Below are 6,024 nucleotides of genomic sequence, written 5' to 3'. Positions count from 1 at the left end.
TCCTCCAAAAATAAAAAGGCATAAGCAACGAAACACACAAAAGAACACTCCCTTACTTCTTTGTGAATTATGATTAGCAACTTGACTCCATTTGACAATAAAAATTAACTTTGTTTCTTTCTGACCATTAAAACTGAATAGGGCCACAATTTCCTATGGAAAGAAGAAACTTGGCATCCAAAAAATAGCACTTTGTACAATGTTTTAGTAATATAGCTCAATGCAAGCCATGGTTCAGATTACTGCTCAAAATTCAAATAGTATTGAAGTTTAATTTACACTGCATCACAGCAGCTTCCAATTCAAAGTGAGTCGAGTGACAATTATTTGTTGTTAAAAATACTCTGAATCCTCAGCTCTAAAATACATCGCACTGCATAATCATGGCTACGTGTAGGCCTACATTTACCTTGTCTTTCTCTGCGGCGGCTACAGCCATCCTGTCCTCCTTCTGCTGCTTCTTCTCTTGTCCTTGTACAATTTCTTCTCTTCTACTTCCTTCTGGACTGGTCCTTGCCTGGCATCGGAGGACAGAGAAAGCAGGTAGGTGTAGAAGAAGTTTCTTCCATCACAAATACATGAACCACATACCCTGGTTGACTGAGAAGATATGACATCGAGGTACAGAAGAAGCAATTTCTTGCCATCACAAAGCAATCAACAGTGGTACAACACTACCCCTCTCTGTATGAAATCAGAGAGCAATAAATCTCTCTCAGTATAAAATGGAAGGAGGTATATCTCTCTCTGTATAATGTCACAATGTAATCACCTCTCTCCCTCTCTATAAAATCGAAGCATCATTTGAGTACTTATGAGTTACGGTAGCAACAACAAAAATAGCAGCAACATCTGTGCATGTATCAAACAGCTTGCCATGTCTATGAGCTAGCAGCAACAATAGCAAAATTCAGCTAGCAGCCACCATCCATCCCATCCCAACACCATCATAACACTCATCTCACTATGCTCGCCCTCACACCTGAATCTGATCTGCCTACACAACAAATCCAAGAGCTCACTTGATTAGGACGGCAATGGTGGAACCGAGCAGATCGGCCGGTGCGAACAGCTCCACCACCACCACTGCCGTGAGGAAGAAGAAGCTGACGACAACATCACCAGCCACCCCCAAGCAGGACAAGGAGAAGCCGGCAGATCAAGGCGGCGAGAATCAGCAGAGCAGCCATGTCGCCGCAGGGGCCGCTGCTGCAGCTGTGGAGAGCCCTTCCTACAGGCTGGCTCCAAGGAGCCTCTTCTCCTGCCGGAACAGCCACGCGGCGCAGCACCAGCACAACCAGCGCGCCGCCCCGCCGCAGCCGGCGCCGGCGCTGGCAGATGACACGGCCAGGAGGTGAAGTCCAAGAAGCAGAAGCAAGTCGGCTGCTCCGCCTCCATCTACAAGCTCCGTGACGCCAGCCCATGGTTAGTCACGCTGCACCGCCCGCCTGCCGAGGAGGAGCTGCCCTCCGGCTCCGCAACTGGAGCTGGCGAGCCGTGGGCGTCCGTGAGCGGTGCCGGCGAGCGGCGGGTGAAGAAGCTCCTGCAGCAGCCGCAGCAGGGGCACAGCGAGGTGGCGGGCGCCATGGTGGTGGGCTCGTCGTCGAGGCACCACACTGGGGTCGTCCACTGCGTCCTCGTCCTCATCGACGGCGGGCGGCGGCGGGTCGTCGTTCCGGCTTGCGGCGGTTGTCGGGGTGTGAGGATGGGCACCACAAAGTGGAGGGACGGGGGCACGGCGGTTGAGGGATGGGGGCGCACCGGCGAGCAGAGGGACGGTGGCGCGGCCGCGGAGGAAGGGATTTTTCTTTTATTGCCTGCGAACCAAACAGATCAGGCGGAGGCCCAGCCAGTTTTCCGGCGCACCGGGGGAGCAGGCTAGGTGGGCGCTGTGAACGTGGCCCAAGCGGGAGTCTGGAAGCGTTTCTTCAGCCGAACGTTTTTGTTTCTTCAGCCGAACGTTTTCTATAATTTTAGTACCACCTCGAATATGTTTTAAATTTAAACTGAAAGCGTAAAATCACGGAAAGAAGCGTATTGTGATAGTGAACCCACAGAGTCAATCCGTGCTTTATTATTAAAAAAAAATAGCACAAATGCCCGTGCGTTGCAACGGGAGACAAAAAACCCACTGTACTAATGCAATGGCCCACATCATGAGACATGATGATATCTACAAACTCCTTGAAATCCTCCACATTGTCACATGAGAAACAACATCATATGAGGAGCGTTTTACAAAGATCACACATCTTTACTATGATATAACAAAGAAAAGTGTGGAGTTTGAGTCGCACACAGTAGGACTCTTGAGTCTGATTCCTTGTACTTTGGTGACGGGTGCTAGTGAGTTGATCAGAAAAATAAGAGTGAAGATGTTTTCTGTTCTCAGAAAAGTATAGCACATGACCAACAAAAAATGAACACCTTTTTATTGTGATTTAGACTTTTTTTTTGCATGTGTTATACGTAATATTTTTCTCTTGAGTTAAAAAATTTCGGTACGTCAAATATTAGTATTACAACGTCATATCTTAGTTCTTGACGTCAACAGTTCTGATATAAAGAAGTGGTTCAACTGTGGCATATGCACCTAAACAAAACACCTACCAATTCAGTTACAAACGAAGCGGTTCAAGAAATTTAGACACAAAAGAAGAAATTCATCAGCCTCGACCATGTAGGTAAATTATGATATTTTTGCACCAGACCGTCTGATCTGGTAGACCGGTCGCACATGTGATGATGATCCAATTGCATGGTCCTATCATGTCCGCCGTGGGTGATGTTGTGTAAGCCGTGCGTTTGCACATCACATTAATTTTTTGAATAACTCCCCCCGCAAAAATATTTTTTTGAATAACTCAAAATCATGATTGGCCACGATCTAAGTTTTTCTCCGGTGCAAAGACATCTAATTTTGTATATGCTCATTTTTTTTTGTATGTGCTCAAGTCTCAACTTGCATGTTCCATAAAAAAATTGCACGCATGTTTTTTATATATTTCTGACTCATAATGGAGTGTGGCGTACATGATTTTTGTTCCAAATATGGTTTCTCCCTATACGAGCTCCCCAGCCCGACATCGACCTTTTCTTTCCGAGATGGTTTCCTCATTCCTTGTTTGGTTTTTAATCACATCTGAAATCCCTCGCTCTTTCCTTATATTCTCTCAATGCCTCTTTCCTTCCTTATTCTCATTCCTTGTTTGGGTTTTAATCACATATGAAATCTCTCGTTCTTTCCTTATTATCTCAATCCCTCTTTCTTTCCTTATATTCTCTCAATACTTCTTTCCTTTCTTATTATGAGACGTCTGATTTCGTCCGTAATGATTCCTGAGATGGCTCCTCGATATCCAAAAGAAAATCAAGACGTATATAAATTAGGAAAATTAGATCTAAGGGAGCGAGGTGGGACTATTTAATAGGTTAATCAACATTGTATTCTCATATGTTGCCATCCAGCTTAGTCCAGATTTTTTTTTTGCATCGGCCGCCTGGGATTATTTGACAGGTTTGAAACCTTTTGTTCAAACATGAAAACATCCTAGCTCAACTGGCGACGGCTTGGCATGTTAGGTCTGGAGGTTTTGAGTTCGATCGCACCGAAGAACAGTTTTTTTCTGCCTTCTTTTATACAGAAGTTGGGCCGGCTGACTTGGGCCAGATAGACGTTTGACAAAAATTTTGATGGGCTGTCTGAGTTAGACATAGCCACAGCGACGACGGACGACATCGTTGACGGCGGATGAAATTATCGTAATGACGGGCGAAACTACAGACGGTTCCCCGAATTAGTACCGCCTCACGTATATGTTTTAAATTCAAACTGAAAAGCGTAAATTCACGGGAAGACACGTATTGTGACAGTGAACCCGACAAAGTCAATCCATACTTTATTATGTTGTTTAGAGTTATTATAGAGTTTTTAATAAAATAAGTAAATTTGATTTAGCAAGATGAAAGCCAATTCTACACTGTAATTTTGTAAGTCCAAAATATTTAGATGGCTCCATCAAATGTATAGCTCCGGCAGAGCTATTATCCTTTTGAGACATCTCTGCACACACTCAAATGCTGGCTTTGCTTGTAAAATAAATTCTTGCTGGCATAAAAAGATACAGTGGTAAGGGAACTTACCGAGTAGACATTGCAGTTCCATAGCCCAAGATCAATTGCCAATCATGAACCTTCATGGTCCTGTACAATAACCTCTGTACCTCTCCATAGCACACTATAGCATCACATGAAGCCAGCTAGCGGCAAACAGACCAATTTTTACCTGCCAAATTTAGGTCCCGGATAAATCCTCTGCTCGCTCGTCGTCCGTCCCTGCACGTCCTCCACATCAGATTAGCAGCAACTGCATCAAAGTAGCAGCAGTAGCAGCAGCATCAATCAACAAACAACAGGAAAGGAGCAGTATTATATGCAGCTAACAGCAGCGCAGCAGCCATCCCTCTCCCCTGCCCTCTCCGCACCAGCAGCGCACCAGACCGTCCTCGTCCTCATCGATCTCCCCCACTCCCGCAAATGTCCGCACCCCATCTTTCACCCGAGCAACCAGCAGCACAACGCCCTGCTATACCTCCCCTCGTTTCTCCCCTAAAAACCTAAACATGATTAGTTAGATAAAGGGAGACCAAGAAGGAACGAGGAACGAACTTGGGGCAGCCGGAGACGTGACGGCGAAGCCCTACCCGAAACCCTAGCCATGGGGGATGGGCTTGCGAGCGGGCGGTAGAGGACGGGAGCGGAGACTCTGGCCGGAGGGCAGGGAGGCGTGGACCGTGGGGAGCTAGGGGGCGTGCTGCACGGCGCCGGAGGTCGCCGGAGAAGCGGCCGACGTGGGTGGCGGCGGCGGCGGCGGCGGGTTCGTGGGCGAGAGGGAGAGGAGGCGAGAGCCCGTGCTCCGTGTGTGGACACATGTATTTTTTTTTTCTGTCTCTCCTATCGGCTTGCCTGGCTGCTGGATTCGATTCGGTGGGCTGAGGCCCATGTAGGTGACGTGTGGGCTGAGAGGGAGGCGTGACCGAGTGAATCTGCCGCTATGTACGACGGGAAAACGTGACTTAGGAGCCGATGAAACCGAAAATTACCTTACCTAAGCAAAAAATTAGTACCACCTTGAATATGGGTTTTTTCGAAACTGAAAGCGTAAATTCACCGGAAGAAGCGTATTGTGACGGTGAACCCGACAAAGTCGATCCGTGCTTTATTATTATTATTATTATTATTATTATTATTATTATTATTATATATATATATATATATATATTAATTAGGGAGAGACTAGCAAAAGTGCCCGTGCGTTGCAACGGGAGAAAGAAATTATCACCCCTAGTGCTTCCCTCCTTGTTGCCACTTCTTTTCTTTATTATCATGTCAGTCACGATGTTCACTACACAGCGAACGTTCCACCTGAGCTTGGAACCAATACAAAATTTCATCGCCTGCATGGAAAGACCAGCGAACGGTCGCGTTTGAGATCCCGGCCACATCTGCATAATCTAATGCTTGCGCCTTGTGTTTGTGTTATCCGGATTTACATGGTAATAGTTAAGTACCAGTCCGCGAAGGACACAAACAACCACCAAATTTAACTTTAGTTTAAAACGATCAACACCTTTTTTTTGCGGGCTAACACGATCAACACAAAAAACTGTGCAGGTTGCAAGTTAGAGGTCAACGATTTTTGCCTCATATCCTAGACGGGATGGCGGGTTTGATTTGTTGGGCCGGGTTGCACGGATAGGTTGGCAGGGCACTATATTTTCTATTGGTGGAATGCTACACGGACCAACGGGGCAGAGGCCAAGTGGCCCAGGACAGATGATCGGTAGAATAGCCTAGCTCAATATGAAAAATGCCATGGACATACGAAATGGGAGGACCAATAAGATTATACCTCCATTTATATAAATATAAAAAATAGTACAGATGCCCGTGGGTTACAACAGTTGAAACAATTGACATAAATTTAGCGGGGATTGTATGCGCAAATATAACGTTCAATGTGTT

This window comes from Triticum aestivum, chromosome 6D (assembly GCF_018294505.1).
Source record: "Triticum aestivum cultivar Chinese Spring chromosome 6D, IWGSC CS RefSeq v2.1, whole genome shotgun sequence".
NCBI lineage: Eukaryota > Viridiplantae > Streptophyta > Magnoliopsida > Poales > Poaceae > Triticum > Triticum aestivum.
Note: the sequence above shows the minus strand (reverse complement) of the source record.